Here is a 14538-nt window from a genome sequence, read left to right as displayed (position 1 = left end):
ATAGGAGAGGGTCTTAGCCGTTCCTTGCCACTCCGTGTCGTAAATGACATATTGGCAAGTTTACGCTTCTCCTCAGACGCTTTTAATTTAGATTTTTGGGTCATTTTACTGAACTTTTGATTTTTGGATTTTACATGCTCTCTACTATGACATTGGGCATCGGCCTTGGCAGACGACGTTGATGGCATTTCATCGTCTCTGCCATGACTAGTGGCAGCAGCTACAGCACTAGGTGGAAGTGGATCTTGATCTTTCCCTATTTTACCCTCCACATTTTTGTTCTCCATTTTTTAATGTGTGGAATTATATGCCAGTAATATATCTGGAATTAGACGGCAGTAATGTCTGGAATTAGATACCACTAGATAGATACCAGATACCACTGTGACTGGAATGATGATGACCTGTGCACAGTGACAGGACACTACCACAGCACCCTACAGCAGCAAGATGCAGCATAAGACACTGGACTTTTAGTCACCACAATGCAGCACTGATAATAATGAGCACAGATACACTGTGCACTGTTCAGGATAATAGAACTGACACTGGGCAGCGAGAGCAGCACTGGACTACTGTACTGTACTACCCTATACTGGTCAGTGGTCACCACAATGCAGCAATGATAATAATGAGCACAGATACACTGTGCACTGTTCAGGATAATAGAACTGAGTGACACTGGGCAGCGAGAACGGCACTGGACTACTGTACTGTACTACCATATACTGGTCAGTGGTCACCACAATGCAGCAATGATAATAATGAGCACAGATACACTGTGCACTGTTCAGGATAATAGAACTGAGTGACACTGGGCAGCGAGAACAGCACTGGACTACTGTACTGTATTACCATATACTGGTCAGTGGTCACCACAATGCAACAATGATAATAATGAGCACAGATACAATGTGCACTGTTCAGGATAATAGAACTGAGTGACACTGGGCAGCGAGAACAACACTGGACTACAGTGGCGGATACAGACAGGGGCGAAAAGGGCGAACGCCTCCCCTACACATATTGCAGCGGGTCCGGTTACCGTGATGACCAGCACCTGCGGGCTGCGGCAGCACTAACACAGCCGCCGCGCCCGCCGCCGCTGAGAGTCTAAGTGAGGGAGAGAATAGTAAGTGCAGGGGGCCGGAGGCCGGAGCAAGCAGTGTGTTACTCACTGTCTTCTGCGCCGCGCCCGGCTCCCCTCCCCAGTCCCAGTGGTAGCGTCTATTTTCCCTTCATGGAGAGGACCTTCCAGGTCCTGATCACGAAGGGTGCATAGACACCCTGTCTCAGCCGCTCCGGCTCCTCCTCCTCCTCAGTGATATGATGCCTCTGCGCAATGACAAACACTGTCATGCGCAGTAGGCATTTGTGGATGCCAAGGATTCATTTAGGGGCAGCCTGGCGCCATTTTTACAGCAGCGGAGGAGCAGGCACAGAGAGAGTAGCTAAAATCTGTAATTGCCTCATTGTATGTAGGTGAGCTGTCTAGATCTGTCACTCTGTCACTTTCCCTGTCACTTTCCCTGTCACTCTGTCACTTTCCCTATCCCTTTATCACTCTCCCTGTCCCTATGTCTCTGCTGTCTCATTCCATGGCATGATGTGAATTTCGGCTCAGTCAGTGTGCTACAAGGTGAATTTCGGCTCATACCGTGTGCTACAATGTGAATGTCGGCTCATTCAGTGTGCTACAATGTGAGTTTCGGCTCATTCAGTGTGCTATAATGTGAGTTTTGGCTCATTCTGTGTGCTACAATGTGAATTTTGGCTCATACCGTGTGCTATAATGTGAATTTCGTCTCATTCAGTGTGCTACAATGTGAATTTCGGCTCATTCAGTGTGCTACAATGTGAATTTTGGCTCATACCATGTGCTATAATGTGAATTTCGGCTCATTCAGTGTGCTACAATGTGAATTTCGGCTCATTCAGTGTGCTACAATGTGAATTTTGGCTCATTCAGTGTGCTATAATGTGAATTTTGGCTCATTCAGTGTGCTACAATGTGAATTTTGGCTCATTCAGTGTGCTATAATGTGAGTTTTGGCTCATTCAGTGTGCTATAATATGAGTTTCGGCCCAGTCAGTGTGCTACAATGTGAATTTCGGCTCATTCTGTGTGCCATAATGTGAATAATGGCTCATACCGTGTGCTATAATGTGAATTTCGGCTCATTCAGTGTGCTACTATGTGAATTTCGGCTCATTCAGTGTACTATAATGTGAATTTCGGCTCATTCAGTGTGCTACAATGTGAATTTTGGCTCATTCAGTGTGCTATAATGTGAATTTCGTCTCATTCTGTGTGGTATAATGTGAATTTCAGCTCATACTGTGTGCTATAATGTGTACCATTGTTGTCCTATTACTTATGCCATCACAGGATCTATTAAAGGAAATGAGTATTTATATAAAGCATTTTTAACTGCTAAAGTAAATTTATTTCACATTTTTTTTTTTTTTTTATTCCTCTCTGAAAGTGGACTGTGAGCCCAAATCTAGGCTGCATGATTGTGCATGTGTGATCTACGAATGTGCAGATGCATGCAGGAATGGCAATTTGCCAGTCTGTATCACCAGTGCGCAGGGTTCTCTCCAATAACTGGTAACAATAGGAAATTTTAGAAGCAAACGAGAGGGGCATTTCTAAGTGGGAGGAGCTATGATTAGGGGGAGGAGTCATCGTTTTTAAACCGCCCCCCCTAAAAGTTAAGTCTAGATCCGCCACTGCTGGACTACTGTACTGTAATACCATATACTGGTCTCCACAATGCAGCACTGATACTGAGCACAGATATTGAGCTGAGATTTGCTGATATTGGGCTATTCGGGCAGAGAACGTAGCCACGTCCTCTCTCTATCTCGACAATGCACGAGTGAAAATGGCGGCTTTTTATATGGAATCCAAATCTCGCGAGAATCCGACAGCGGGATGATGACGTTTTCCCCCGTTAGGGTTTTGCGTGTAAGGCGGGAAGAACCGAGGCTGACTCGGACCCGTGTAAACCACATGAAGTTGGCGGGGGGGGGGGGGGGGGGGAGTTCGGATCTCGACGAACCGAATCCACGCATCTCTAGAAATTGCAGACCTCTCATCTTCTTAAGTGGGTCAACTTGCACAAGCGGTGGCTGTCCAAATACTTTTTTGCCCTACTGTATATATATATATATATATATATATATATATATATATGGAGAGAGAGAGAGAGAGGGAGAGGGAGAGAGATGTACAGCTGGCAATTTTCGTGTTTTGGTTTTGGATCTGGATCCTCACTCTTGTTTTGGATCTGGCTTGGTTTTGCCAAAACCACCCTTTCGGGTTTTGGTTTTGGATCTGGATGATTTTTTTAAAAACATAAAAATAGATAAAATCACAGAATTTGAGGGTAATTTTGATCCTACGGTATTATTAACCACAATAAAATTAATTTACACTCATTTCCAGTCTATTCTAAACACCTCACAATATTGTTTTTAGGCCTAAAAGTTGCACCGAGGTAGGTGTATGACTAAGCTAAGCAACACAAGTATGCAGCACAAACACCTGGCCCATCTAGGAGTAGCACTGCAGTGGCAGACAGGATGGCACTTGAAAGAAACTAGGTCCCAAACAGCACATCATGCAAAGAAGAAAAAGAGGTGCAATGAGGTAGCTGTGTGACTAAGCTAAGCGACACAAGTGTGCGGCACACACACCTGGCCCATCAATGAGTGGCACTGCAGAGGCAGACAGGATGGCACTTGAAAAAAATAGGGCCCAAACAGCACATCATGCAAAGAAGTAAAAGAGGAGCAATGAGGTAGCTGTATGACTAAGCTAAGCGACACAAGTGTGCGGCACAAACACCTGGCCCATCTAGAGTTGGCACTGCAGTGCCACTGCACTAAAGGTGGATCCCGGACGCACGTCTAACACCAACATAGCTATCAAGACCTCAGTTATCCGCTTTACAACAGGATGACTGCTGTCATATTTCATCTTCCTTGCAAAGGACTGTTGGACAGTCATTTGCTTAGCTGAAGTAGTACAAGTGGTCTTCCGACTTCCCCTCTGGGATGATGATCGACTCCCGGCAGCAACAACAGCAGCGGCAGCGGCAGCAGAAGTAGGAGGAAGTGGTTCTTGATCTTTCCCTATTTTATCCTCCAAATTTTTGTTCTCCATTATTTTTCTGGAGTTATATAACAAAACAAAATGCAGCACAGCAGAACGTACCTCTGCACCGCACAGGGCAAATCCTGTAAAAATTATTTGGATTAAATATTAATAACCCCTTTATTTGGAGTAAATAATATACAGCACAGGACAGCACCACTGAACTTATATGGCAGCACCACTGGACTGGACTTATATGGCATTATCACTGGACTTATACGGCAGTACCAGTGGACATATACGGCAGTACAACTGGACATATACGGCAGTACCACTGGACTGGATTTATACGGCAGTATCACTGGAATTATACAGCCGTATCAGTGGACATATACGGCCGTACCACTGGACATATACGGCAGTACCACTGGACATATACGGCAGTACCACTGGACATATACGGCAGTACCACTGGATTTATATGGCAGTACCACTGGACTGGATTTATACGGTAGTACCACTGGACATATACGGCAGTATCACTGGATTTATACGGCAGTACCAATGGACATATATGGCAGTATTACTGGATTTATATGGCAGTATCACTGGACTAGATTTATACGGCAGTACCACTGGATTTATATGGCAGTACCACTGGACATATACGTCAGTATCACTAGAATTATATGGCAGTACCACTGGACTGGATTTATATGGCAGTACCACTGGATTTATATGGCAGTACCACTGGACATATACGTCAGTATCACTGGAATTATATGGCAGTGCAGTACCACTGGACTGAATTTATATGGCAGTACCACTGGACATATACGGCAGTATCACTGGATTTATACGGCAGTACCAATGGACATATACGACAGTATTACTGGATTTATATGGCAGGATCACTGGACTCGATTTATATGGCAGTACCACTGGATTTATCTGGCAGTACCACTGGACATATACGTCAGTATCACTGGAATTATATGGCAGTACTACTGGACTGGATTTATACAGCAGTACCACTGGACTTATACAGCAGTATCACTGGAATTATATGGCAGTACCACTGGACTTATACGGCAGTACAACTGGACTGGATTTATACAGCAGTACCACTGGATTTATATGGCAGTACCACTGGACATATACGGCAGTACCACTGGACCACTGGAATTATATGGCAGTACCACTGGAATTATACGGCAGTACCACTGGACTGGATTTATATGGCAGTATCACTGGACATATACAGCAGAATCACTGGACTTATACTGCAGTATTACTGGACTGGATTTATATGACATTACCCCTGGATTTATATGGCAGTACCACTGGACATATATACGGCAGTATCAGTGGAAAAATACGGCAGTACCACTGGACATATACGGGAGTACCACTGGACTGGATTTATACGGCAGTATCACTGGACTTATACGGCAGTGTCACTGGACATATACAGCAGTATCACTGGACATATACGGCAGCATGGGGACACCACCATTGGACTGATGCAGGACAACACAGCACCACTGCAATGGACTGGACTTATACAGCAGCACTGGACATATGGCAGCAGAGGACACCACCACTGTGACTGGACTGAATCAGCACAATACTCCACCACTGAAGTGATGCAGCACAACACAGCACCACTGGACTGGACTTATACAGCAGCACTGGACATATGGCAGCAGAGGACACCACCACTGTGACTGGACTGATGCAGCACATTACACCACCACTGAACTGATGCAGCACAAGATAGCACCACTGGACTGGACTTATACAGCAGCACTGGACATATGGCAGTATAGGACATGACCATTGTGACTGGACTGATGCAGCACAAGACACTACCACTGTACTGATACAGCACAACACAGCACCACTGGACTGGACTTATACAGCAGCACTGGACATATGGCAGCAGAGGACACCACCACTGTGACTGGACTGATGCAGCACAAGACACTACCACTGTACTGATACAGGACAACACAGCACCACTGCACTGGACTTATACAGCTACACTGAACATATGGCAGCAGAGGACACCACCACTGTGACTGGACTGATGCAGCATAAGACACTACACTGGACTGAGCAGCACAAGAAAACACTGGAATCGCCACTCCACTTTCCCGCACAGACACTGAGTGAGGATGTTGACACGTCCTCTCACTACACTCTCCAATGACGGAGTGAAAATGGCGACGCGCGGCTCCTTATATGGAATCCAAAACCCGCAAGAATCCGACAGTGGGATGATGACGTTTTGCCTCTTTCTGGTTTCCGAGTCTGGCGGGAAAACCCGAGCCGGTCTCAGGACGTGATGTTCGGTAGGGTTCGGTTCTCAGAGAACCAAACCCGCTCATCTCTAATATATATAAATATCTTTTTATTATATATGTATGTTTTTAATTAATATTTTTTAATATTTCTGGATTTCAATCTATTATTAAAAACATGTCTGTTTTTAATAATATAATTTCCCAGAACCCACTCAGAAAGCAAATGTTCCATACTCCTACTCACACTTTGAAGGACAAAATTCCACAGGGTAAGATCAGTTTGCAATTTCTAATCTCAGTTACAAATCTCCTTCTCATGAATGTATTATTGACGTTATCATAACTTGAGCTGTACAATTAGTTTTAATGTAAAATATATTTTCATTGGTGAATGGCAAAGTTAATTCCACTACATAAAAATAGTTATTTTGGAATAGCGTGTTAAATACAGACCTGTGAGACTTAGAATTAATGGTATGGTATTTAATAAATCACTGAGGGTCTGAAGGTCGCCACCAAGCCCGAAGTGTGGTGAGCGCAGAAAACTCGCAAGGGGATATGCTGCACTAGCCGCCAGTATTCCGGCTGTCAGGACCCTGGCGTCGGTCTCCTGACCGCCGGGATTCAGACAGCTGGGATATCATAATTAGAGATGTGCGGCGGGCACTTTTCGGGTTTTGTGTTTTGGTTCTGGTTCTGGTTCCATGCTCATGTTTTGGATCTGGATTGGTTTTGCCAAAACCACCCTTTCGTGTTCTGGTTTTGGATCTGGGTGATTTTTGAAAAAAACATAAAAACAGCTAAAATCACAGAATTTGGGGATAATTTTGATCCTACTGTATCATTAACCTCAGTAACATTCATTTCCACTTATTTTCAGTCTATTCTGATCACCTCACACCTAACAATATTGTTTTTAGACCAAAAGGTTGCACCAAGGTGGCTGTGTGACTAAGCTAAGCGACACAAGTGTGTGGCACAAACACCTGGCCCATCTAGGAGTGGCTCTGCAGTGTCAGAGAGGATGGCAGGATACCGGACTAATGGCGGATACCGGACGCACGTCTAATACCAGCATAGTTGTTATGGCCTCAGTAATACGCTTTGCAACAGGGTATATATATATATACGGCAGTATCACTGGAATTATATGGCAGTACCACTGGACATATACGGTAGTATCACTGGATTTATATGGCAGTACCACTGGAATATACGGCAGTATAACTGGACTGGATTTATACAACAGTACAACTGGAATTATACAGTAGTATCACTGGACTTATACGGCAGTACCACTGGACATATACGGCAGTGTCACTGGACTGGACTTATACGCAAGTACCACTGGAATTATACAGCAGGATCACTGGAATTATACGGCAGGATTACTGGAATTATACGCCAGTACCACTGGAATTATGCGGCAGGATCACTGGAATTATACGGCAGGATCACTTGATTTATACGGCAGGATCACTGGACATATACGGCAGTACCATTGGACATATACGTCAGCACAGGGACACCACCACTGGACTGATGCAGGACAACACAGCCCCACTGCAATGGACTGGATTTATACAGCAGCACTGGACATATGGCAGGAGAGGACACCACCACTGTGACTGGACTGATGCAGCACAAGACACTAACACTGAACTGATGCAGGACACTGAGGACGGAGACACATCCTCTCTCTACACTCTCCAATGCCGGAGTGAAAATGGCGGGGACGCGTGGCTCCTTATATGGAATCCAAACCCCGCGAGAATCCGACAGCGGGATGATGACGTTTTGCCTCGTTCTGGTTTCCGAGTCAGGTGGGAAAACCCGAGCCTGACTCGGATCCGGGATCAGGTAGTAAAGTTCGGGGGGGTTCGGTTCTCAGGGAACCGAACCCGCTCATCTCTAATCATAATGAATCCAAACTGCATTTTGTTCTATCAAGAAGACTGGTAATTGCTGAAAAATGCTGTAGTGAGCAATAAACCTGTGTCAGAATCCTGTCACTAGCATTGTGAGGACGACATACTCATTATAACATATAGTGATTGTCTACCTCCTGACCACATACCGATGCTGTATAACTGCATTACTGCCTTGTTACTGCTGAAACACCACTGTGCGACTGTGACGACTCAATAAAATGGAAGAGTGTTTATTTACGACTGTGTCAAGTCTACTTAAAAGTTAAAACTAGCCCACCACTGCCATGAGACTGCCTACAATCCCACACTGCCATTAGGATATAGAAGAAATAGAATACTGTAACCTAAAAAAATAACGTGGCATATGATCGCACAAAGTGGGCATCTTAGTCATTGCCCATTTAGACACTTGGCTGTACATCAGGGAAGGGCTTGGTAGTGACATTAGCATAAATTCACTGACAGGACAAATCTCAAATAAAAGTGGCAGCAGCCGTTTTATATGCCTAGTGGGGGTTTAAAACCTAGAGATGTGTTTATTTGGACAAATCAGGGTTAATAGTTTGTTGGGTGTGTTGATAGGTGGTGTTCTAAGAATATTGGGAGGAATGTAATAGAGTGTGAGAATCAGGAAGTGCGGGACTTCGTCTGAGCTCTCACCCCCATAGGGTGGAGTAGTAAGGGGTTTGTATATTTTTATACTAGTTATAATAGTGTCTAAGCCACTGGCCTGCAGGAAATTCCGCAGGGATTACGGTACATTCTTGTTAAGTGTTCTCTCTTCCTTTTGTTTTTTTCTTCTCTCTGTTCCATTCTGTCTAGAACGGTCTGTCAGCCTACTGGTAGGGCAGCATGCAGTTCTGTACCTTGGCACTGCTCTAGGTCTGTGGGCATAGTCAGGGTTTTTACAGGCTGTCAATGCAGGGGACCACAGGGATGTAGGACTGTGGTTTGTTCACAGGTTGCTCATGTTTTATACTTTGGTCACTTCCTTGGCTCCCTTGATCACCACTGTACCCAGTGATGAGGGCACCATGGTGGTGTCCAAGTTAGTTTGTGGCTTCCAGACCTTCTGCCCCCTGCAGTGACCATGGTGTGCTAACAGCAGACACCTGAGGGGTGAGAATGCAGTGAGGGAGAGCATACGGGTAGTGGACCTGCTCTCTGTCCCTGTAAGGGGACAGCTCACAAGGGAAAATTATAACTTTTCCGAAAAACTGTCTTCACAAAATGTCCAGTTTTTCGGAAGTGATCATTTTTTCATGGGGGCATATTGAATACTGAGGAAATTGTGTGAGAATACAATGAGAATTGAAAACTAGAAATTATCATTGCACAATTTTTTCATGATGAATATGCCCAATAGCCCCTACACGGTAATGTACAAAGTTATAAGTTTTACTGTTTAACAGCTAGGCCATATTTAATAAAGTATTTAATAAAAGAAAATCTTATTAGAAAGCTTTCAATATTGAGCATAACCAAAGTTATAGCAAATGGATGAAACAATTAAAAACTTCTTGTCTTTGTATTTTAAGAAATAAACAATTGACACGGTTAGTGAGGTCTGGCATCAGGTATATGTACAACGATATTTCATATAGCATTCGCTTAACAACTCCAGATGTCGCGTTACTTTGTAAAAGCCCATTTGGCTAGTAATAAAATACTGCATTGGCACGGCTATTTCATCTTTTAGCATCATTCACTTCTAACATGGTTATGACTTATGAGTACATCTGTGGAAGCAACATAGAAACAAAGCTGGATTTAGACCTCATGGGGCACTAGGCATAAAAAATAAAACACAATGGCCACCGATATGAAAAAAAGCAACACTTTGGCTCCTGACAGGTACAAATTGGTCCCCCACAGGTATATGCCATTTTATCCACCTTCCAACTAAATATAAGCATCATATTGTATTAATGTCTCCTAAGCCTGTGTAGCAGGTAATGATGGCTGGTGGTGATGTCACAGCCAGTTAGTCTACACACTGTGACATCACACACATGAAATAGACAGCTGCTACCTTGGAATCCTCTTATCTTTTATTTTAGGCTCTTATCCTGTCCTTTATTATTGTCTGTCATCTCTAAATTTCATCCTCATTTACGCTTATACTTTCTCTAGTTTCTCTTCCTGAAGACTTTATCCCATTTCCTGCTTGTCATTCTTTAATAATATTAGCAAAACTGTATGTTAGGGAAACTGCATATAATGTACCTCCTGATGACAATTTCCACAGCAGAATTGAAACGTTGAGAACTACTTGAGCGTTTGTCATTCTTTCATAATTCAGCTGTGAGTGCCGCCTCCTGTTTCTGTTGATATACAGTACGTATAAAAATTGAGGGCACCCAGTGACTGTGGTTTTTAGGAGGGGTGAGTGCCGATCTTGAAAAGGTTGTATGTATGTATATATATATATAGAAAAATGAAAGAATATATTTATATGTAAAAAAACACTCCCTTATGAGTAATAGGGTGTCAGCCGTCCCCTAAAATTTCAGCATTGGTAAGATGCTGTGTAATATTAAGGTGAATATGGGTAGGTAGGGGCTCTGGCGACCAACTGGTGTTTATAATAAAAAAATATTTAGCGGACTAAAATGCAATTTACGAAGGACATGATAAAAAGACCTTTTTTTGTAAAAGGTCCTTTCGACCCCTTGATGAAGTCAGATAGACAAAACGCGTTGGGATATCCTGTATGACCCTCCATCTTAAGTTAAGCAGTTTTTTTAATAATTACAAATTTCTTTATTCTTTTTATGTCTTAAGATTTTTATACATCCGTTTTTTAGTATACATTCTGTTTTACTATATATTTTTTATCATATATGCAGTTCTGTGTAAAAAAACAGTTTTTTTTTAAAAAAAATAGTGTTTTTTACGTTTTGCAAAATAAATGTTTTTATTCTTTTACAAAAAAAGGTCTTTTTATCATGTCCTTCGTAAATTGCATTTTAGTCCGCTAAATATTTTTTTATTATAAACACCAGTTGGTCGCCAGAGCCCCTACCTACCCATATATATATATATATATTGGAAAATCCTTAAATGCTAGCTGGCTGGACTAGGTACAGTATTATGGAAAATTATCCATTATCTATTTCTTTGTTTAACCATTCTTATGAAGTTACATATATATATTTAAGATACATCTAACTATTTCACTGGTTTAGGTATAATTACTTCTAGAGTTAAGATTGGAAATTATATCTGATATTCTCATTAGAGGCTGGAAAAAATAATAATGTAGTTTAGAAAAGTCACATTTTCTACTATACTAAATGAATACCCGTGCTTTGCTACGGGATGAGGATGGTAAATTAGAATTATAGTTGTTCATTAATTTACGTTGGTTGGAGATCTAGTATATAGGCATATCTTGCTTCCCTGACGCACTTTGTATAGTGGCTGGACCCCTTTTTGGTCCCCTAAGGGACGCTGCTCTTCCCACTTTACAACTCTCAGTCTGTGGCTTCCTGCTTCCTCCATTCCTGTCCTCACATCATGTCAGTGGCCCTGTGAAATTATCGATTTATTTACAGTTTCTTATATAGCGTAACACATTATGTATCTCTTGATATACTCTGTGCTGCTGGGGGACTGTGCTACTTCCACTATCTAACTCTCATTGTGTGGGTTCATGCTACCTCCATTCCCATCCTCACATCATGTTACTGCCCCTGTCACATGCAGCCCTGTCATCACTGACATATCATGCATGTCCTGATATAGTCTGTGCTGCTGACCCACCCCTAGGGGTGCTAGTGGTGTGTTATCCCCACAGTGTTTGTTCCCAGATTGTAAATCATATGTGTACCAAGTTTGGTGTAAATTGCTGCAGGCATTCCAGAGTTATGCTGTCTGCTGAAATACTCAGTGCTGCTGCCTCACCCCTAGGGGTGCTAGCGGTGTCTTCACCCCACAGTGTTTGTTCCTAGATTGTAAGGCATATGTGTACCAATTTTTTAGTACATTCCCCCAGCAATTCGGGAGTTATGCTGTCTCCTGATCTACTGTTCTCCTTTCTCTCTCTCTCTCTCTCTCTCTCTCTCAATTAATATGAAATTAACAGTAATTAATTTAGATTGCATATTTGTTTAGTTGCCTCGGCCATGTTTTAATACGCTCGTATGTAAAATTTCACGATCTTCGCTTGTAAACTGTGGATTTGTATAGAAATACAGAGGACACATTTACGCTTTTATATATTAGATTTATGTCCTATTTCTAAATATACTATTTATATTAGAGATTATTAACAAGTTGTTATATTACACCTAGAGCCGAAACTAGGATTTTCGGCACCCGGGGCAAGGCAGTAATTTGTTGCCCCCCACCCCGTCCACACACACAAAAAATCTAATAATTTTACACCACATTATGTCACATGGTAGAGACCCCTTTTCACATTATGCCACACAATAGTAATGTCCTTTATAGCACATTATTCCACACACTAGTATCCCTTAAACATATTATACTACACAGTAGTAATGCACCTTATATACATAATGCCACACAGTAGTAATGCCCTTTGACTCAGGTTCATAACATGGGACCATAGGGGAAAGGGGGGGGGGGGGGGGGGGAGATGGGAGAGGGGGGAGAGAGAGGGGTGTGGGAGAGAGAGAGAGCAAGCCAGGCTTGGAATGGAAATGAAAGTAAACAACCAGTTACTACAGTGTCAATTGATCAAGATGCAGGCTGCCACCAGTCACAACATACTGATGCTGACAGTAGCAGGCAGAATCCGGGAGTGGATCCCCACACACGGCAACCCACTGCCCCTACAGGCTCATGTGCTTTGTTAATCACTCGATTCAATCAGACTGTGGCAGACTTTACAAACAATCTAAAATCCTGATTGTCAAGCAGTGCTTTACCGTGAGTATTTTATATTGATCGTAAAGTCTGCAACAGTCTGTATGAATGGAGCGCAGTGCGGGGTAGGACAAAGTACTTGCAGTGTGCTGCAGGATGTGATTGCCTCCCTATGGATCCACCACTGACCCCGAGTCCAGTGCCCAGAAGGAGGGAGGGGGAGAGTGGCTGGCTTAGGAAGCCAGACGAGGTCTCTGCACCCCCTCAAATCCAGCACGATGAGTAGTGACAATAACAACAGGAATATAAAATGCACACACAATATCTTAGGAGAAGACAGAATGAAAGAAATGCACACCAGGGCCGTTTCTACCAGCAGGCGAGCCGTGCAATCACACGGGGCGCCTGCCGTGGTCCCTGAACAGATAATATCCTTCTCCCAATGTACTGGAGGGTATGGTAATATACAAAGCCATAAGATTTACTATTTTAACAGCTAGGCCATATTTAATGAAAGAAACTCAAATAAGAAAGCTTTTAATATTGAGCATATCCAAAGTGATAACAAGTGAATGAAACAATTAAAAACTTCTTGTCTTTGCATTTTAAGAAAACAATTGACACAGCAGGTGAGGTCGAGCATTCGCTTAACAACTCCAGATGTTACTCTCATAGCCCATTTGGCTAGTAATAGTGACTGCATGGGCATGGCTTTTTTATCTTAATGCTCTCATTCATTTCAACATACATAGTTATGAGTACATCTGTGGAAACAACATAGAAATGAATTGGCTAATTTATTATGGGACTTAAGGGCCATACACACTAGACGATATATTCTGCAGCTGTGAACGATAACGACGATTGTGAACGATATAAATTGTTCACATCGTCTAGTGTGTATGGTCCTGCAATCAACGATGCACGCACCCGCGCTCGTTGATTGTAGGTCGGCGGTCGCCCCTGCAACATGCTCAATGTGAGCAATGTCACTTGTGACATCGCTCATCACGGCATGTATGTACAGAGCCGCGATGAGCGATGTTCACGATGTGACATTGGTCACATCCCTGGCAGCGGCTCACCTCCACGGCAGCGGTGGTACCGGCTCTCCTCCCCAGGCAGCAGCGGCTCCCTCCCTGGCAGCGGCTCCTTTCTAGCTGAGAGTCTCTATTCATTTCTCCCACTGCCCCACCAATGACGTTATTTTCACCCACTGTGCCACCAACTTAAGAAAAAAAATAACTACAATGGCTTCATAAATAATATATATACGTTGTATATATATACACTGCTCAAAAAAATAAAGGGAACACTAAAATAACACATCCTAGATCTGAATGAATGAAATATTCTTATTAAA

The sequence above is a fragment of the Pseudophryne corroboree genome, chromosome 1, assembly GCF_028390025.1.
Source record: "Pseudophryne corroboree isolate aPseCor3 chromosome 1, aPseCor3.hap2, whole genome shotgun sequence".
Taxonomy (NCBI): domain Eukaryota; kingdom Metazoa; phylum Chordata; class Amphibia; order Anura; family Myobatrachidae; genus Pseudophryne; species Pseudophryne corroboree.
The sequence above is the reverse complement of the archived record's forward strand: the minus strand, read 5'-3'. Positions refer to the sequence as shown.